This window comes from Vidua macroura, chromosome 12 (assembly GCF_024509145.1).
Source record: "Vidua macroura isolate BioBank_ID:100142 chromosome 12, ASM2450914v1, whole genome shotgun sequence".
NCBI lineage: Eukaryota > Metazoa > Chordata > Aves > Passeriformes > Viduidae > Vidua > Vidua macroura.
The window spans coordinates 14020-35919 of NC_071582.1; the positions used below are offsets into that span (position 1 = coordinate 14020).

Here is a 21900-nt window from a genome sequence, read left to right on the forward strand (position 1 = left end):
CAAGAAAGCGATGACTACGGCGTGACCGTGGCTATAGCTCCGGACGTGAAGGCGGGCTCCTCGGGTGAAAAGATCCACGACGACGTCGAGAGTCGAAGAAGGCCGCCGACGCGAACCTCGCGAGGACGCGAAGATGGATCGGAACTGCCCTGCCCGGCGAAGGCTCTGGTGAGGCTGAGGAGAAACCCTCTCCCTCTGCTTCCGAGGGGCCCGTCCCACTATGGGCCTCTCCTCTAAGCTAACATCTAATTGTCTCCTGTGATAGTAAAGGTTTTTCCCCTTCTCCCACCTACTGGCCCCGACACTTAGCTTTTGCAAGACGACCGGACAAAATCCATCGTCAGCCGGACGTGGACGGCGACACGTTCTCTACGTCCGCTTCGGTGCTGCCGTTTCCAAACTTCAGCTATGCGCCTCCTCACGGTACCTAAGACAAAACAGAAAATGCAACTGGCGCCCTGCAAAAGAGGAATCCCCGGAACTCTGACGCACAGCTGCCCCGGCTCACCTGAAATCTTGATGCGACTCAACAGGCTGCCAGGAGGATACCTACAAAAGGAAAAGGTACAGGCTTAGCGTGCTGCCGCATAATGGTCACCTATGAGTCACCCTGCCTAAATGCTGACTCACCCGCTTGACTCTGTTCCTTCACACGCCTAGAGCAGCAATGACACCTGCAAAGAAACAAAGCAAAAAAAACCACACTGAGATACTGAGAAAAGACCACCACCCTGACCCGACAAGTACGCCCACCTACACCTTAAGCTTGCACCCACCTGGCCTCAGACACCTGGGATCAGAGACATCTCGCAAGAGGACCGCCTAAAATAAAAAAAAAAAAAAAAAAAAAGGGGATGCTTAGACTTTCACCAGAAACTGAGACCTGTGCGAGAACAACTGCTTCTGTCCGCTGCTCACCTGGCACACTTGGCCTTGACTGCAGCTATCTGCCTGGACTGCCTAATAATAGACAAAGAACAGTGCTGTAACATAGTCACCATTTATGCTTCCCCTGCAAATACGAACAGCGACTGACCTTCTCAGGGAAAACCCCGTGACCCAGGAGGGGCGCTCTGCCACAGATCTTAAATGTCTGCATCTGAAAGAAAGTTAGGAGAAAATTCAAACAACTGTAGGATAACTTAACAGGTCCAAGCATCCTGTGTGAATCTAGGAATACCATCTAGAATACAACTACGTCCCCCATTCCAAATTGCAGGTCTCCAGGACTTGTGCAATTACACCAGGCTATGCAGCAGGACAGAGCAGCTCCGGGACAAATATGTGCAAACACCCGTGACACAGGACAGGACACGACAAACGAGGGGACGCCACGAGGAGAAAAATCTCTTGGCGAGAAAAATGCCCGCGAGGACAGAGAGATTGCGGAACGAGATGACCTAGGGGAGACGGACGGCTCGGAGCCGATGAGGCTCAAAGAACCCTGCAGGAAGAAGATGCTAAGAAAACGATGTCTTCCGAGAACCGCACAAGCGGATGCCTGAAAAGCCTACGGTAGGAATGAGCTACCTAGCTCGGTGTTCTCACGAGTCCTAAGCCGCTATAATGGATCGTTGGGGTGTGCGGCTGTCGCTACCGCTCAGAACGAGACCTTAAAAGACATCTGACCGGATGCTTCTAAAGACAGATACGACTGCGATGCCTGTCGGGACTCCCGAGTCAAAAGGCCTGTGGCGTTGGGGCCGGGCCGAGGAACGCAAAGATCACAGATGCCAAGATGGCCCTCAGACAGCTAAGGTAAAAAAAGACAAGTGACGTGACGGACCCAAACAACACAGAATGCACGAGAGACAAGTGACACGACACACACCGGAACTGCTCTGCCCTGCGCACCTCAGCGCTGAGATCAAAAGAGACGCTTTCCCTTTAGGTGGCCTAAGGAGACACTTCTTAGACATCCCCATCTCCAAAGCAGACTCAAAAATCCCTTCCAGGCAGCCCCAAGCCAGCACCCCGCTTCCCTCCCCTCAGTGGGTCATAGCCCTCGACTTATCTTGCACATTTCTGGGCGTGCAAATCCCTGTCGAGTGCAAAAGAAGGCCACCTCCCCGTCTGGGAAGTTCCAGCTGTCACCAGGCTCTTATCTCTTCGTCTGCCAAGACAAAGAAAAGGAAACATCAGTGCACAATCTTAACAGCACATGGGCCAAAACCTGTCAATTCTGCTACTCACCTTCTCCTAAGAGGGCCCTGGCGTTCGGGCCGCACGCTTCGGCCGTGCTCCGAGGCCGACGCTGCCGTCACGAGGTACGCCTAGGTTAAGTGGAGACAAGGTGACTGGGCACGGCTGAAACTGGAGTGGACCCCCTCTCCTCCTCCCTACCTCCCCGACTCACCGCAGCTCCTCGTCCGTTCCCGTGAGCTACCCAGACGGGACCTTGAAATACAAGATGCGTGGGCTTCATCACGGGGTCCCGTCATACTTCCGGAGGGCTCGCGAGTGCAGGAAACCCGGTCCGTCCGCCACCTGATGACATGGGCTTAGCGTACGCCGAGTGGATGGCCTAAAGCACGCAAATGAGAACGGATGGTTAGAGGTGCACCAGAAACTGAGTCCTGTGCGAGAACAACTGCTTCTGTCCGCTGCTCACCTGGCACACTTGGCCTTGACTGCAGCTATCTGCCTGGACTGCCTAATAATAGACAAAGAACAGTGCTGTAACATAGTCACCATTTATGCTTCCCCTGCAAATACGAACAGCGACTGACCTTCTCAGGGAAAACCCCGTGACCCAGGAGGGGCGCTCTGCCACAGATCTTAAATGTCTGCATCTGAAAGAAAGTTAGGAGAAAATTCAAACAACTGTAGGATAACTTAACAGGTCCAAGCATCCTGTGTGAATCTAGGAATACCATCTAGAATACAACTACGTCCCCCATTCCAAATTGCAGGTCTCCAGGACTTGTGCAATTACACCAGGCTATGCAGCAGGACAGAGCAGCTCCGGGACAAATATGTGCAAACACCCGTGACACAGGACAGGACACGACAAACGAGGGGACGCCACGAGGAGAAAAATCTCTTGGCGAGAAAAATGCCCGCGAGGACAGAGAGATTGCGGAACGAGATGACCTAGGGGAGACGGACGGCTCGGAGCCGATGAGGCTCAAAGAACCCTGCAGGAAGAAGATGCTAAGAAAACGATGTCTTCCGAGAACCGCACAAGCGGATGCCTGAAAAGCCTACGGTAAGAATGAGCTACCTAGCTCGGTGTTCTCACGAGTCCTAAGCCGCTATAATGGATCGTTGGGGTGTGCGGCTGTCGCTACCGCTCAGAACGAGACCTTAAAAGACATCTGACCGGATGCTTCTAAAGACAGATACGACTGCGATGCCTGTCGGGACTCCCGAGTCAAAAGGCCTGTGGCGTTGGGGCCGGGCCGAGGAACGCAAAGATCACAGATGCCAAGATGACCCTCAGACAGCTAAGGTAAAAAAAGACAAGTGACGTGACGGACCCAAACAACACAGAATGCACGAGAGACAAGTGACACGACACACACCGGAACTGCTCTGCCCTGCGCACCTCAGCGCTGAGATCAAAAGAGACGCTTTCCCTTTAGGTGGCCTAATGAGACACTTCTTAGACATCCCCATCTCCAAAGCAGACTCAAAAATCCCTTCCGGGCAGTCCCAAGCCAGCACCCCGCTTCCCTCCCCTCAGTGGGTCGTAGCCCTCGACTTATCTTGCACACTTCTGGGCGTGCAAATCCCTGTCGAGTGCAAAAGAAGGCCACCTCCCCGTCTGGGAAGTTCCAGCTGTCACCAGGCTCTTATCTCTTCGTCTGCCGAGACAAAGAAAAGGAAACATCAGTGCACAATCTTAACAGCACATGGGCTAAAACCTGACAATTCTGCTACTCACCTTCTCCTAAGAGAGCCCTGGCGTTCGGGCCGCACGCTTCGGCCGTGCTCCGAGGCCGACGCTGCCGTCACGAGGTACGCCTAGGTTAAGTGGAGACAAGGTGACTGGGCACGGCTGAAACTGGAGTGGACCCCCTCTCCTCCTCCCTACCTCCCCGACTCACCGCAGCTCCTCGTCCGTTCCCGTGAGCTACCCAGACGGGACCTTGAAATACAAGATGCGTGGGCTTCATCACGGGGTCCCGTCATACTTCCGGAGGGCTCGCGAGTGCAGGAAACCCGGTCCGTCCGCCACCTGATGACATGGGCTTAGCGTACGCCGAGTGGATGGCCTAAAGCACGCAAATGAGAACGGATGGTTAGAGGTGCACCAGAAACTGAGTCCTGTGCGAGAACAACTGCTTCTGTCCACTGCTCACCTGGCACACTTGGCCTTGACTGCAGCTATCTGCCTGGACTTCCTAATAATAAAGACAAAGAACAGTGCTGTAACATAGTCACCATTTATGCTTCCCCTGCAAACACAAACAGCCACTGACCTTCTCAGGGAAAACCCCTTGACCCGGGATTGGGGGCTCTGCTACAGATTTAATCTGCCTGCATCTGAAAGAAAGGTAGGAGTAATGTCAAACGGCTGCAGGATAACTTAACAGCACCAAACATGTCAATCTACGAATACAATCTAGAGCCCAACTACACCCCGCAGCAGAAATTTCAACTCCTGGGACTTGTCCTGTTACAGGCTATGCAGCAGGGCAGAGCAGTTCCGGGACAAATACGTGCAGACACCCGTGACACGGGACAGAACGTGACAAACGAGGGGACGTGACAGGGAGAGAGAGCTCTCGGTGAGAAGAATGCCGGCGAGCGCCGGGAGAATGCGGAACGAGATGACCTAGGTGAGACGGACCGCTCGGAGCCGATGAGGCTCAGAGAACCCTGCAGGAACAAGATGCTAACAGAATGATTTCTTAAGAGAACTGCAGAGAGGAATGTTTTACAGTCCGAAGGCTCTAGCTAGCTTTGCATTCTTATCGGTCCTAATCGGCTATAAGGGATCATTGCGGTGTGTGGCTGTTGACACAGCTCAGAGCAAGACCTTAAAAGACATCTGACTGGATGCTTCTAAAGAGAGATGCAATTCAGATGCCTGTCTGACCTCTGGAATCAAGAGTCCTATTGCACTGGTGCCCGTCCAAGGAATGCGGAGATCACGGATGCCAAAAGTGAGGCCGGGGTTTCCGATAGGGCCCTCAAAGGGCTAAGGTAAAAAAGCCATGTGACACGAAATACCCAAACACACAGAATGCACAATAGACAAGTGACACAACACACACCGGAACTGCTCTGCCCTGAGCACTGTGATCAAAAAAAACCCTTTCCCTTTAGGTGGCCTAAGTGGATACTTCCTGCACATCCCTGCCACCAAAGCTGATTCAAAAAACGCTCCCAGCGCCTCGCTTTCATCCCCTCTCAAGGTCGTAGCCCTCGACTTATCTCTCGGACATCCGGGGATGAGAATCCACGTCGCGTGCGAACGGAGGCCGCCTCGCCTGCTGGGAATTTTCTTACAATCACCGGGCTGTAGTCCCTTGCTCAACTACAATCGAGAACACCAAACATCACTGCGTGATCTTAGCTGTACAACGGACAAAACCCAGCAATTCTGCTACTCACCGTTCTCCTCGGAATGCCCGGCTCCTTGGGCCGCACGCTTTGGCCGTGCTCGGAGGCTGACGCCGTCATCGCAGGGTATGCCTGGGTTGAGAAGAGACAAAGTGACTCGGCATTGCTGAAACCTAAGTGGACCCTGGCTCCCTCTCCCTACCTCGGCGACTCACCGCAACTCCTCGGCCCTTGCCAAAGGCTACCCGGATGGGACCTTGAATACAAAATTTCAAGGCTTCATCACGGCCCTGAAATACTTCCGGAGGACTCACGAGCGCAGGAAACCCGGTCCGTCGGCTGGTAGGTGACGGGGGCTTGGCATACTCCGAGTGGATTGCCTAAAGCACACGAACAAGAATGGAGGCTTTAGAGTTGCACCAGAAATTGAGACCTGAGTGAGAACACCTGTTTCTGCAACCGGTCACTGCTCACCTTGACTGCAGAGATACAGATTTAATGCCTAAAAATAAAGACAGAAAACAGTACTGTAACACACAGTCACCATTTATACTTCCACTGCAGAGACAAACGGTGACTGACCTGCTCAGGGGAACCCCCTCTCCAGGGGACTGGGGGGGCTCTGCCACAGATTTAATCCACCTGCATCTGAAAGAGAGTTAGGACAAAAGTCAAATGGTTGCAAGATAACTTAACAGCTGCAAACACCTTATGCCAATCTAGGAATACCATCTAGAGTCCAACTACACCCTGCACTGCAAATTTCAAGTCCCCAGAACTTATCCTATTACACCAGGCTATGCAGCAGGGCAGAACAGCTCTGGGACAAATATGTGCAGACACCCGTGACACAGGACGGGACAAACGAGGGGACGCTAAACGCAAACGACACGTTATGACACGAACAACACGTTATGATACGAACGGCGTGACGCAAGGATGATAACTTCCTGGCGAGAAGAATAATGGCGAGGAGTGAGAGGATGCCAAAAGAGATGACCGATGCTCTGGCAGTGGTGGATGGAGGAGGCTCTAAGGAGCAGAAGAGCTCCTGGAGAAGACTGGAACAGAGTGACCCGTTAAAAGAACTGTTGGTCACAATGATCAGGATGGCTGTGAGACAATGCTACGTTTAGAATGCTTTCCATATCCATACGATCTGGTAAGCCCCAGGATGTTACAGCTCGTGGCTGGAAAGGATGGATGGTGATACGGCCGGGAAGGAGGCCTCAAAAGACGGCCGACTCGATGCTTCGGAGATGCGACCGAGAGAGACGGCCGAGCCCGCCGGTAAAAGAACGAACGGTATCGGCGTCGTGCCGAGAAGTGCGAGCGTTCGAGAACCCAGAGATGCTGGCTGATGCTTGTGTTAAGGCCCTTGAGGGGAAAAGGCAGGGATATCTGATCCAAGGGACCCCAAAGACACGCCAGGTAACACGGTACATGGGACAACACAACACGGACCGGAACTGTTCTGCGCTGCACACCCTACAGCTGCAATCAAAAGTAGAGCCTCTCCCTTTAGCTGTCCTAAGAGGCCCCTTAGAAGATATCCCTTTATCCTCTGCTAGTTTTCAAATCTATCCCAGGAATTTCCAATCCACTACTCCCATCTCCAGGCTGTGGCCCCGACTTATCTTTTGGGTGATGGGTGATGTGAATCCAGGTTGGACCTGAAATGAGTCTGCCTCGGAGGGCCGTGTGATCGCCTGTTAGCCTCTTAGTCGGTTACAATAAAGAACAGCAAAATCAATGCATGAGTTTAGTGTTACGTGGGCCAAATCCCAGCGAGTCAGCTACTTATCCTCTTCTGAGCGTGCCTGGGTCCTCGAGTCTCCAGCTTCATCCTGAGTCCAAGGCTACGGCTGTTATTATGAGTGGCACCTGGATTAGAGAGAGGCAAAGTTACCTGGCGTTTCTGTGAGTGCAGTGGATGAGCTCGTGTGCTGTACGACGCACGAATGCCTCTGCTATGCTTGTGAAAAGCCTTGGGGGGGTCCTCAAATAGACACCATTTCTCACCCTGCTACCTTCAAAACCCCCCACGATAACTCCTAACCGGGCACCCTGCTCACTCTCCCTCTCCTAGTCACAATCCTCAACTCATCTGAAGCCTCAATCTCAAACGTCATCTTTGACACGGGGCAGATACCTTTTGTGACGCGATGAATCTGCTGAAAAAATGTTGTACTTGACGCAACCTGGAGTTGCAGGAAGTTGGACTCCTCCTAAAAAAAAAAAAAAAAAAAAAAAAAAAAACAACAAAACAAAATCATAAATTACAAAACCACCTTACCACCCCTGAATGCAAAACCCAAATCATGAACTTAAATACTCCCTGTATTCAACGTTGTTTTCTTCACAGTCTCTTCAAAGCCTCTGTTGCTTTAGATGCCCAAAAGCACCTGCTGAAAACAACCTGAGATAAGCTGAAAGAGCCTCTTCACCAAAATGAGAGGAGAGCTCTTACCCCAGCAGATTCCAGAGAGGGAATGAAGGCCCCTGGTAAAGGCTGGGGTTAATATACCCCTGATTGGGCCCGCCTCTCGTTCCCACAATGCCTGGGAAAGGAGAGGGGCAAATCCCACCGGGTATAAAAGCCCTCAGAGTGGCTGCAGCTGTTTGGCTCCTCTGACTTGAATTCGAGGGGAGTAAAGGGCTTGCTACAGAAGAAAACTCTCCAGGGAAATGACAGCGCTTTCTTTTTTGCTACAACTACTTGGAACAAAAGGGCAGAAAGCTGGTAAGAAATAAACTTTGTTTATTTGAAAATAAAAAAGAAATAAAACTTTGTTTTTAGGCAGCGTAGCTAGATAAGTTGGGTAATTTGCTGTTAACTTATATAATTATTCCTCAGTGACTACTAAGTAGTACTCCACTTGTGACTAAGTAGGGTGGAGAAGAATACTAATTATATGAACAGTCTGTCTCCTTGGGACTACTACCTAGGGCTATCTACATTATAAAAAAAATAAGAAAAATAATAGCCTCCCAGGCAGCATAAAGATTAAGTACATGCCAGGCTTGCCCTGCTCTGAGATATTTAGTCCTAGGGTGCAGAAAGAAGTGCCCTGAAAGGTAGTTTTAAACCCTTAAAATGCTGAAAAAGACAGAGCCTCCTTCAAGTGAAGCCTTTAACAGGAGGAAATGGGGCAGTTACCTCCGCTGAAACTGATACAATGGCAAATGAATGTCTTCTGCCCTTTAATTCAATCCCCGAGAATATTGGGAAAAGAGGGGTTTTCCTCACTTTAAATCTCTCCAGTGATGAAGAAAGAGGGATTTTCCCCTCAATCCAAACCCTTAAGAAGGAGGGACAGCTGGGCTTTCCCCTCAATTTAAGCCTTAGGACAACACAAAGGGTTACCCTTAATTCAAATGCAGTTGCCCTTAATTCAAACCCATAAAAAACATTATCAAGGTTTTCCCCTTCTATTTAATCTGGAAAATAATGGAAAATGGGGATTCCCTGTCAATTAACACCCCTAACAGCATAGAAAAGGCAGGGATTCTTTCCACTGAGACCATTAAAATTGCAGGGAAAGTGGATTCCCTCACGATTTGAACACAAGAAATAATGGAAAAGGAAGCTTTTTCTCTCAATTTAAACTCCTTTTCTCCTACTAAGCCCTCTCTTTTCTGGGACAGCTGTGGAAGGTCTGGGGGTTCTAGGGAAGGGCTGACACAATAAAAGGGGAAAGCTGAAAGCTCTCCCCTGGAACCCCACATGCTGCCTGGCCTGCTCAGGTGCTGACCCTTGGCAAGAGGGCTCTTCCCTTGGCATTTTCTCAAAGGGATGCTCCGTGCCCAGGTGGGTCTGGCTGCTCCCCAGTCCCTGCTGGATGTTCCAACCATAGTTCCTGGAGGAACGCTTGGAATAGCCCTGTTAGGCCCTCTGGACTAGCAGCTCCCTATGCAGGTGTGCCCAGGTAACCGTCTGAAAGTGGCTTGTCACACGGGGGGCTGCGACACTTTGGAGTGGGGGATGAGGTGAAGAAAGGTCCTGTGGGGAGTTCCCTCCCCCACGCAGCCCTTTGTCTGCCCCTTAAACAATGGGGTGTCAGACTTTGCTCTCCAAGGAAATTAACAGTCTTTCCTCTCTGTGTGCCCCTAGCCAAACAGGAATTGCATCCAAAATTGCAGACAGCGAACGATTTCTCACAGACCACAGATGCCAACACCAAGAACTCTTGCGGACCTCGGGGTGAAGCACACCGCCAGTGAATAGACATCAATACACAGTGAGAGAGAGTTTGGTTTTACAGGGAAAAGGATCAGCGATTGGGTCCAGAGGTCAGTGGCCCCAAAGGACATTATGCAACCTCAAGGTCCAAACGGTGCAAGATTTAAAAGGGAGCAAAACTACCCCCACCGAAAATTCGGGCTGCCCTGGCAGTGACAAGAACCTCCTCCAAACTAGAATAAAAATCGGGAGTAGTGGTTTTTGTTTCACAGGGAAAAGGGCTGGGGATCAAGTTCAAGGGGCCTGTGGCCCTGAATGTGCGGTTACCATTCACAAATCTGAATAAGGCAGGCTGAGTCTCACACCCAAATTGTCACCACTGAGAAGTTCTGCTGCCCTGACAGTCCCAAGGGAACCCTACAAACTGACATCAGGAACCTGGGCTGGCCACTTTTCTTTCCCAGGGAAAAACACTGGTCTATCTCTCCAGGGTCCTGTGGCCCTGAAGTGGCCGGACACCTCCAAAAATCCAAACGATCCAAGATGTGTCACAGACCCAAGCTGCCCCCACCTCAAACCTCTGCTGCCCTGACAGTCCCAAGGGAACCCTACAAACTGACATCAGGAACATGGGCTGGCCACTTTTCTTTCGCAGGGATACAGACCGTTCTGTGTTTCCAGAGGCCTGTGGCCCAGACTGGCGGGACACCTCCAAAAATCCAAACGATGGAGGATGTGTTGCAGTCGCAAGCTGCCCCCACCTCAAACCTGTGCTGCCCTGACAGTCCCAAGGGAACCCTACAAACTGACATCAGGAACCTGGGCTGGCCACTTTTCTTTCCCAGGAAAAAGGACCGGTCTCTGTCTCCAGGGGCCTGTGGCCCTGAAGTGGCCGGCCACCTCCAAAAATCCAAACGATCGAAGATGTGTCGCAGACGCAAGCTGCCCCCACCTCAAACCTGTGCTGCCCTGACAGTCCCAAGGGAATCCTACAAACTGACATCAGGAACCTGGGCTGGCCACTTTTCTTTCCCAGGGATAAGGACCGTTCTGTGTTTCCAGGGGCCTGTGGCCCTGAAGTGGCCGGACACCTCCAAAAATCCAAACGATCGAGGATGTGTCGCAGACGCTAGCTGCCCCCACCTCAAACCTGTGCTGCCCTGACAGTCCCAAGGGAACCCTACAAACTGACATCAGGAACCTGGGCTGGCCACTTTTCTTTCCCAGGAAAAAGGACCGGTCTCTGTCTCCAGGGGCCTGTGGCCCTGAAGTGGCCGGACACCTCCAAAAATCCAAACGATCGAAGATGTGTCGCAGACCCAAGCTGCCACCACCTCAAACCTCTGCTGCCCTGACAGTCCCAAGGGAACCCTACAAACTGACATCAGGAACCTGGGCTGGCCACTTTTCTTTTCCAGGGAAAAGGACCAGTCTGTGTCTCCAGGGGCCTGTGGCCCTGAAGTGGCCGGACACCTCCAAAAATCCAAACGATCGAAGATGTGTTGCAGTCGCAAGCTGCCCCCACCTCAAACCTGTGCTGCCCTGACAGTCCCAAGGGAACCCTACAAACTGACATCAGGAACCTGGGCTGGCCACTTTTCTTTCCCAAGGAAAATAGCAGATCTTTGCCTCCAGGGGCCTGTGGCCCTGAGTGGCCGGACACCTCCAAAAATCCAAACGATCGAAGATGTGTCGCAGACCCAAGCTGCCCCCACCTCAAACCTGTGCTGCCGTGACAGTCCCAAGGGAATCCTACAAACTGACATCAGGAACCTGGGCTGGCCACTTTTCTTTCCCAGGAAAAAGGACCGGTCTCTGTCTCCAGGGGCCTGTGGCCCTGAAGTGGCCGGACACCTCCAAAAATCCAAACGATCGAAGATGTGTCGCAGACGCAAGCTGCCCCCACCTCAAACCTGTGCGGCCCTGACAGTCCCAAGGGAACCCTACAAACTGACATCAGGAACCTGGGCTGGCCACTTTTCTTTCCCAGGAAAAAGGACCGGTCTCTGTCTCCAGGGGCCTGTGGCCCTGAAGTGGCCGGACACCTCCAAAAATCCAAACGATCGAAGATGTGTCGCAGACGCAAGCTGCCCCCACCTCAAACCTGTGCTGCCCTGACAGTCCCAAGGGAATCCTACAAACTGACATCAGGAACCTGGGCTGGCCACTTTTCTTTCCCAGGGATAAGGACCGTTCTGTGTTTCCAGGGGCCTGTGGCCCTGAAGTGGCCGGACACCTCCAAAAATCCAAACGATCGAGGATGTGTCGCAGACGCTAGCTGCCCCCACCTCAAACCTGTGCTGCCCTGACAGTCCCAAGGGAACCCTACAAACTGACATCAGGAACATGGGCTGGCCACTTTTCTTTCGCAGGGATACAGACCGTTCTGTGTTTCCAGAGGCCTGTGGCCCTGAAGTGGCCGGACACCTCCAAAAATCCAAACGATCGAAGATGTGTCGCAGACCCAAGCTGCCACCACCTCAAACCTCTGCTGCCCTGACAGTCCCAAGGGAACCCTACAAACTGACATCAGGAACCTGGGCTGGCCACTTTTCTTTTCCAGGGAAAAGGACCAGTCTGTGTCTCCAGGGGCCTGTGGCCCTGAAGTGGCCGGACACCTCCAAAAATCCAAACGATCGAAGATGTGTTGCAGTCGCAAGCTGCCCCCACCTCAAACCTGTGCTGCCCTGACAGTCCCAAGGGAACCCTACAAACTGACATCAGGAACCTGGGCTGGCCACTTTTCTTTCCCAAGGAAAATAGCAGATCTTTGCCTCCAGGGGCCTGTGGCCCTGAGTGGCCGGACACCTCCAAAAATCCAAACGATCGAAGATGTGTCGCAGACCCAAGCTGCCCCCACCTCAAACCTGTGCTGCCGTGACAGTCCCAAGGGAATCCTACAAACTGACATCAGGAACCTGGGCTGGCCACTTTTCTTTCCCAGGAAAAAGGACCGGTCTCTGTCTCCAGGGGCCTGTGGCCCTGAAGTGGCCGGACACCTCCAAAAATCCAAACGATCGAAGATGTGTCGCAGACGCAAGCTGCCCCCACCTCAAACCTGTGCGGCCCTGACAGTCCCAAGGGAACCCTACAAACTGACATCAGGAACCTGGGCTGGCCACTTTTCTTTCCCAGGAAAAAGGACCGGTCTCTGTCTCCAGGGGCCTGTGGCCCTGAAGTGGCCGGACACCTCCAAAAATCCAAACGATCGAAGATGTGTCGCAGACCCAAGCTGCCCCCACCTCAAACCTGTGCTGCCCTGACAGTCCCAAGGGAACCCTACAAACTGACATCAGGAACCTGGGCTGGCCACTTTTCTTTCCCAGGGAAAAGGACCGGTCTGTGTCTCCAGGGGCCTGTGGCCCTGAAGTGGCCGGCCACCTCCAAAAATCCAAACGATCGAGGATGTGTCGCAGACGCAAGCTGCCCCCACCTCAAACCTGTGCTGCCCTGACAGTCCCAAGGGAATCCTACAAACTGACATCAGGAACCTGGGCTGGCCACTTTTCTTTCCGAGGGATAAGGACCGTTCTGTGTTTCCAGGGGCCTGTGGCCCTGAAGTGGCCGGACACCTCCAAAAATCCAAACGATCGAGGATGTGTCGCAGACGCTAGCTGCCCCCACCTCAAACCTCTGCTGCTCTGACACTCACAAGGGAACCCTACAAACTGACATCAGGAACCTGGGCTGGCCACTTTTCTTTCCCAAGGAAAGTAACTGAACTTTGCCTCCAGGGGCCTGTGGCCCTGAGTGGCCGGACACCTCCAAAAATCCAAACAATCGAAGATGTGTTGCAGACCCAAGCTGCCCCCACCTCAAACCTCTGCTGCCCTGACAGTCCCAAGGGAACCCTACAAACTGACATCAGGAACCTGGGCTGGCCACTTTTCTTTCCTAGGGAAAAGGACTGGTCTTTGTCTCCAGGGGCCTGTGGCCCTGAAGTGGCCAGACACCTCCAAAAATCCAAACGATCCAAGATGTGTCGCAGACCCAAGCTGCCCCCACCTCAAACCTGTGCTGCCCTGACAGTCCCAAGGGAACCCTACAAACTGACATCAGGAACCTGGGCTGGCCACTTTTCTTTCCCAGGGAAAAGGACCAGTCTGTGTCTCCAGGGGCCTGTGGCCCTGAGTGGCCGGACACCTCCAAAAATCCAAACGATCAAAGATGTGTCGCAGACCCAAGCTGCCACCACCTCAAACCTGTGCTGCCCTGACAGTCCCAAGGGAACCCTACAAACTGACATCAGGAACCTGGGCTGGCCACTTTTCTTTCCCAGGGAAAAGGACCAGTCTTTGTCTCCAGGGGCCTGTGGCCCTGAAGTGGCCGGACACCTCCAAAAATCCAAACGATCGAAGATGTGTTGCAGTCGCAAGCTGCCCCCACCTCAAACCTGTGCTGCCCTGACAGTCCCAAGGGAACCCTACAAACTGACATCAGGAACCTGGGCTGGCCACTTTTCTTTCCCAAGGAAAATAGCAGATCTTTGCCTCCAGGGGCCTGTGGCCCTGAGTGGCCGGACACCTCCAAAAATCCAAACGATCCAAGATGTGTCGCAGACCCAAGCTGCCCCCAGCTCAAACCTGTGCTGCCCTGACAGTCCCAAGGGAACCCTACAAACTGACATCAGGAACCTGGGCTGGCCACTTTTCTTTCCCAGGGAAAAGGACCGGTCTCTGTCTCCAGGGGCCTGTGGCCCTGAAGTGGCCGGACACCTCCAAAAATCCAAACGATCAAAGATGTGTCGCAGACCCAAGCTGCCACCGCCTCAAACCTGTGCTGCCCTGACAGTCCCAAGGGAACCCTACAAACTGACATCAGGAACCTGGGCTGGCCACTTTTCTTTCCCAGGGAAAAGGACCAGCCTGTGTCTCCAGGGGCCTGTGGCCCTGAAGTGGCCGGACACCTCCAAAAATCCAAACGATCGAAGATGTGTCGCAGACCCAAGCTGCCCCCACCTCAAACCTGTGCTGCCCTGACAGTCCCAAGGGAACCCTACAAACTGACATCAGGAACCTGGGCTGGCCACTTTTCTTTCCCAGGGAAAAGGACCAGCCTGTGTCTCCAGGGGCCTGTGGCCCTGAAGTGGCCGGACACCTCCAAAAATCAAAACGATCGAAGATGTGTTGCAGTCGCAAGCTGCCCCCACCTCAAACCTGTGCTGCCCTGACAGTCCCAAGGGAACCCTACAAACTGACATCAGGAACCTGGGCTGGCCACTTTTCTTTCCCAAAGAAAGTAACTGATCTTTTTCTCCAGGGGCCTGTAGCCCTGAGTGGCCGGACACCTCCAAAAATCCAAACGATCGAAGATGTGTCACAGACCCAAGCTGCCCCCACCTCAAACCTGTGCTGCCCTGACAGTCCCAAGGGAACCCTACAAACTGACATCAGGAACCTGGGCTGGCCACTTTTCTTTCCCAGGGAAAAGGACCGGTCTGTGTCTCCAGGGGCCTGTGGCCCTGAAGTGGCCGGACACCTCCAAAAATCAAAACGATCGAAGATGTGTTGCAGAACCAAGCTGCCCCCACCTCAAACCTCTGCTGCCCTGACAGTCCCAAGGGAACCCTACAAACTGACATCAGGAACCTGGGCTGGCCACTTTTCTTTCCCAGGAAAAAGGACCGGTCTCTGTCTCCAGGGGCCTGTGGCCCTGAAGTGGCCGGACACCTCCAAAAATCCAAACGATCGAGGATGTGTCGCAGACGCAAGCTGCCCCCATCTCAAACCTGTGCTGCCCTGACAGTACCAAGGGAACCCTACAAACTGACATCAGGAACCTGGGCTGGCCACTTTTCTTTCCCAAAGAAAGTAACTGATCTTTTTCTCCAGGGGCCTGTGGCCCTGATTGGCCAGACACCTCCAAAAATCCAAACGATCGAAGATGTGTCGCAGACCCAAGCTGCCCCCACCTCAAACCTGTGCTGCCCTGACAGTCCCAAGGGAACCCTACAAACTGACATCAGGAACCTGGGCTGGCCACTTTTCTTTCCCAGGGAAAAGGACCGGTCTGTGTCTCCTGGGGCCCGTGGCCCTAAAGTGGCCGGCCACCTCCAAAAATCCAAACGATCGAGGATGTGTCGCAGACGCAAGCTGCCCCCACCTCAAACCTGTGCTGCCCTGACAGTACCAAGGGAATCCTACAAACTGACATCAGGAACCTGGGCTGGCCACTTTTCTTTCCCAAGGAAAGTAACTGAACTTTGCCTCCAGGGGCCTGTGGCCCTGAGTGGCCGGACACCTCCAAAAATCCAAACGATCGAAGATGTGTCGCAGACCCAAGCTGCCCCCACCTCAAACCTCTGCTGCCCTGACAGTCCCAAGGGAACCCTACAAACTGACATCAGGAACCTGGGCTGGCCACTTTTCTTTCCTAGGGAAAAGGACCGGTCTTTGTCTCCAGGGGCCTGTGGCCCTGAAGTGGCCGGACACCTCCAAAAATCCAAACGATCGAAGATGTGTCGCAGACCCAAGCTGCCACCACCTCAAACCTGTGCTGCCCTGACAGTCCCAAGGGAACCCTACAAACTGACATCAGGAACCTGGGCTGGCCACTTTTCTTTCCTAGGGAAAAGGACCGGTCTTTGTCTCCAGGGGCCTGTGGCCCTGAAGTGGCCGGACACCTCCAAAAATCCAAACGATCCAAGATGTGTCGCAGACCCAAGCTGCCACCATCTCAAACCTGTGCTGCCCTGACAGTCCCAAGGGAACCCTACAAACTGACATCAGGAACCTGGGCTGGCCACTTTTCTTTCCCAGGGAAAAGGACCGGTCTCTGTCTCCAGGGGCCTGTGGCCCTGAAGTGGCCGGACACCTCCAAAAATCCAAACGATCGAAGATGTGTCGCAGACCCAAGCTGCCACCGCCTCAAACCTGTGCTGCCCTGACAGTCCCAAGGGAACCCTACAAACTGACATCAGGAACCTGGGCTGGCCACTTTTCTTTCCCAGGGAAAAGGACCAGCCTGTGTCCCCAGGGGCCTGTGGCCCTGAAGTGGCCGGACACCTCCAAAAATCCAAACGATCGAGGATGTGTCGCAGACGCAAGCTGCCCCCACCTCAAACCTGTGCTGCCCTGACAGTACCAAGGGAATCCTACAAACTGACATCAGGAACCTGGGCTGGCCACTTTTCTTTCCCAAGGAAAGTAACTGATCTTTGCCTCCAGGGGCCTGTGGCCCTGAGTGGCCGGACACCTCCAAAAATCCAAACGATCGAAGATGTGTCGCAGACCCAAGCTGCCCCCACCTCAAACCTCTGCTGCCCTGACAGTCCCAAGGGAACCCTACAAACTGACATCAGGAACCTGGGCTGGCCACTTTTCTTTCCCAGGGAAAAGGACCGTTCTGTGTTTCCAGGGGCCTGTGGCCCTGAAGTGGCCGGACACCTCCAAAAATCCAAACGATCCAAGATGTGTCGCAGACCCAAGCTGCCACCGCCTCAAACCTGTGCTGCCCTGACAGTCCCAAGGGAACCCTACAAACTGACATCAGGAACCTGGGCTGGCCACTTTTCTTTCCTAGGGAAAAGGACCAGCCTGTGTCTCCAGGGGCCTGTGGCCCTGAAGTGGCCGGACACCTCCAAAAATCAAAACGATCGAAGATGTGTTGCTGTCGCCAGCTGCCCCCACCTCAAACCTGTGCTGCCCTGACAGTCCCAAGGGAACCCTACAAACTGACATCAGGAACCTGGGCTGGCCACTTTTCTTTCCCAAAGAAAGTAACTGATCTTTTTCTCCAGGGACCTGTGGCCCTGAGTGGCCGGACACCTCCAAAAATCCAAACGATCGAGGATGTGTCGCAGACCCAAGCTGCCCCCACCTCAAACCTGTGCTGCCCTGACAGTCCCAAGGGAACCCTACAAACTGACATCAGGAACCTGGGCTGGCCACTTTTCTTTCCCAGGGAAAAGGACCAGCCTGTGTCTCCAGGGGCCTGTGGCCCTGAAGTGGCCGGCCACCTCCAAAAATCAAAACGATCGAAGATGTGTTGCAGTCGCAAGCTGCCCCCAACTCAAACCTGTGCTGCCCTGACAGTCCCAAGGGAACCCTACAAACTGACATCAGGAACCTGGGCTGGCCACTTTTCTTTCCCAAAGAAAGTAACTGATCTTTTTCTCCAGGGGCCTGTGGCCCTGAGTGGCCGGACACCTCCAAAAATCCAAACGATCGAGGATGTGTCGCAGACCCAAGCTGCCCCCACCTCAAACCTGTGCTGCCCTGACAGTACCAAGGGAATCCTACAAACTGACATCAGGAACCTGGGCTGGCCACTTTTCTTTCCCAAGGAAAGTAACTGAACTTTGCCTCCAGGGGCCTGTGGCCCTGAGTGGCCGGACACCTCCAAAAATCCAAACGATCGAAGATGTGTCGCAGACCCAAGCTGCCCCCACCTCAAACCTGTGCTGCCCTGACAGTCCCAAGGGAACCCTACAAACTGACATCAGGAACCTGGGCTGGCCACTTTTCTTTCCCAGGGAAAATAGCTGATCTTTGCCTCCAGGGGCCTGTGGCCCTGAAGTGGCCGGACACCTCCAAAAATCCAAACGATCCAAGATGTGTCGCAGACCCAAGCTGCCACCGCCTCAAACCTGTGCTGCCCTGACAGTCCCAAGGGAACCCTACAAACTGACATCAGGAACCTGGGCTGGCCACTTTTCTTTCCCAGGGAAAAGGACCAGCCTGTGTCTCCAGGGGCCTGTGGCCCTGAAGTGGCCGGACACCTCCAAAAATCCAAACGATCGAGGATGTGTCGCAGACGCAAGCTGCCCCCACCTCAAACCTGTGCTGCCCTGACAGTCCCAAGGGAACCCTACAAACTGACATCAGGAACCTGGGCTGGCCACTTTTCTTTCCCAGGGAAAAGGACCGTTCTGTGTCTCCAGGGGCCTGTGGCCCTGAGTGGCCGGACACCTCCAAAAATCCAAACGATCGAGGATGTGTCGCAGACCCAAGCTGCCCCCACCTCAAACCTGTGCTGCCCTGACAGTCCCAAGGGAACCCTACAAACTGACATCAGGAACCTGGGCTGGCCACTTTTCTTTCCCAGGGAAAAGGACCAGCCTGTGTCTCCAGGGGCCTGTGGCCCTGAAGTGGCCGGACACCTCCAAAAATCCAAACGATCGAAGATGTGTTGCAGTCGCAAGCTGCCCCCACCTCAAACCTGTGCTGCCCTGACAGTCCCAAGGGAACCCTACAAACTGACATCAGGAACCTGGGCTGGCCACTTTTCTTTCCCAAAGAAAGTAACTGATCTTTTTCTCCAGGGGCCTGTGGCCCTGAGTGGCCGGACACCTCCAAAAATCCAAACGATCGAGGATGTGTCGCAGACCCAAGCTGCCCCCACCTCAAACCTGTGCTGCCCTGACAGTACCAAGGGAATCCTACAAACTGACATCAGGAACCTGGGCTGGCCACTTTTCTTTCCGAGGGATAAGGACCGTTCTGTGTTTCCAGGGGCCTGTGGCCCTGAAGTGGCCGGACACCTCCAAAAATCCAAACGATCGAGGATGTGTCGCAGACGCAAGCTGCCCCCACCTCAAACCTCTGCTGCTCTGACACTCTCAAGGGAACCCTACAAACTGACATCAGGAACCTGGGCTGGCCACTTTTCTTTCCCAAGGAAAGTAACTGAACTTTGCCTCCAGGGGCCTGTGGCCCTGAGTGGCCGGACACCTCCAAAAATCCAAACGATCCAAGATGTGTCGCAGACCCAAGCTGCCACCACCTCAAACCTGTGCTGCCCTGACAGTCCCAAGGGAACCCTACAAACTGACATCAGGAACCTGGGCTGGCCACTTTTCTTTCCTAGGGAAAAGGACTGGTCTTTGTCTCCAGGGGCCTGTGGCCCTGAAGTGGCCAGACACCTCCAAAAATCCAAACGATCCAAGATGTGTCGCAGACCCAAGCTGCCACCACCTCAAACCTGTGCTGCCCTGACAGTCCCAAGGGAACCCTACAAACTGACATCAGGAACCTGGGCTGGCCACTTTTCTTTTCCAGGGAAAAGGACCAGTCTGTGTCTCCAGGGGCCTGTGGCCCTGAAGTGGCCGGACACCTCCAAAAATCCAAACGATCGAAGATGTGTTGCAGTCGCAAGCTGCCCCCACCTCAAACCTGTGCTGCCCTGACAGTCCCAAGGGAACCCTACAAACTGACATCAGGAACCTGGGCTGGCCACTTTTCTTTCCCAAGGAAAATAGCAGATCTTTGCCTCCAGGGGCCTGTGGCCCTGAGTGGCCGGACACCTCCAAAAATCCAAACGATCCAAGATGTGTCGCAGACCCAAGCTGCCCCCACCTCAAACCTGTGCTGCCCTGACAGTCCCAAGGGAACCCTACAAACTGACATCAGGAACCTGGGCTGGCCACTTTTCTTTCCCAGGAAAAAGGACCGGTCTCTGTCTCCAGGGGCCTGTGGCCCTGAAGTGGCCGGACACCTCCAAAAATCCAAACGATCGAAGATGTGTCGCAGACCCAAGCTGCCACCGCCTCAAACCTGTGCTGCCCTGACAGTCCCAAGGGAACCCTACAAACTGACATCAGGAACCTGGGCTGGCCACTTTTCTTTCCCAGGAAAAAGGACCAGCCTGTGTCTCCAGGGGCCTGTGGCCCTGAAGTGGCCGGACACCTCCAAAAATCCAAACGACCGAAGATGTGTCGCAGACCCAAGCTGCCCCCACCTCAAACCTCTGCTGCCCTGACAGTCCCAAGGGAACCCTACAAACTGACATCAGGAACCTGGGCTGGCCACTTTTCTTTCCCAGGGAAAAGGACCAGCCTGTGTCTCCAGGGGCCTGTGGCCCTGAAGTGGCCGGACACCTCCAAAAATCAAAACGATCGAAGATGTGTTGCAGTCGCAAGCTGCCCCCACCTCAAACCTGTGCTGCCCTGACAGTCCCAAGGGAACCCTACAAACTGACATCAGGAACCTGGGCTGGCCACTTTTCTTTCCCAAGGAAAGTAACTGAACTTTGCCTCCAGGGGCCTGTGGCCCTGAGTGGCCGGACACCTCCAAAAATCCAAACGATCGAAGATGTGTCGCAGACCCAAGCTGCCCCCACCTCAAACCTCTGCTGCCCTGACAGTCCCAAGGGAACCCTACAAACTGACATCAGGAACCTGGGCTGGCCACTTTTCTTTCCTAGGGAAAAGGACCGGTCTTTGTCTCCAGGGGCCTGTGGCCCTGAAGTGGCCGGACACCTCCAAAAATCCAAACGATCCAAGATGTGTCGCAGACCCAAGCTGCCACCACCTCAAACCTGTGCTGCCCTGACAGTCCCAAGGGAACCCTACAAACTGACATCAGGAACCTGGGCTGGCCACTTTTCTTTCCTAGGGAAAAGGACCGGTCTTTGTCTCCAGGGGCCTGTGGCCCTGAAGTGGCCGGACACCTCCAAAAATCCAAACGATCCAAGATGTGTCGCAGACCCAAGCTGCCACCATCTCAAACCTGTGCTGCCCTGACAGTCCCAAGGGAACCCTACAAACTGACATCAGGAACCTGGGCTGGCCACTTTTCTTTCCCAGGAAAAAGGACCGGTCTCTGTCTCCAGGGGCCTGTGGCCCTGAAGTGGCCGGACACCTCCAAAAATCCAAACGATTGAAGATGTGTCGCAGACCCAAGCTGCCACCGCCTCAAACCTGTGCTGCCCTGACAGTCCCAAGGGAACCCTACAAACTGACATCAGGAACCTGGGCTGGCCACTTTTCTTTCCCAGGGAAAAGGACCAGCCTGTGTCCCCAGGGGCCTGTGGCCCTGAAGTGGCCGGACACCTCCAAAAATCCAAACGATCGAGGATGTGTCGCAGACGCAAGCTGCCCCCACCTCAAACCTGTGCTGCCCTGACAGTACCAAGGGAATCCTACAAACTGACATCAGGAACCTGGGCTGGCCACTTTTCTTTCCCAAGGAAAGGAACTGATCTTTGCCTCCAGGGGCCTGTGGCCCTGAGTGGCCGGACACCTCCAAAAATCCAAACGATCGAAGATGTGTCGCAGACCCAAGCTGCCCCCACCTCAAACCTCTGCTGCCCTGACAGTCCCAAGGGAACCCTACAAACTGACATCAGGAACCTGGGCTGGCCACTTTTCTTTCCCAGGGAAAAGGACCGTTCTGTGTTTCCAGGGGCCTATGGCCCTGAAGTGGCCGGACACCTCCAAAAATCCAAACGATCCAAGATGTGTCGCAGACCCAAGCTGCCACCGCCTC

The 21900-nt window shown here is 53.9% G+C and overlaps 1 long non-coding RNA gene across 1 annotated transcript; it reads right to left on the minus strand.

Moving 5' to 3' along the window:
- Nucleotides 1-345: 345 nt before the first annotated feature.
- Nucleotides 346-660, minus strand: LOC128813634 (uncharacterized). The gene is made up of 3 exons (XR_008439110.1): nucleotides 631-660; nucleotides 509-549; nucleotides 346-427 (listed from the first exon to the last, which is right to left on the minus strand). It is a non-coding gene; the product is annotated as an uncharacterized LOC128813634 (long non-coding RNA).
- Nucleotides 661-21900: the final 21240 nt, after the last annotated feature.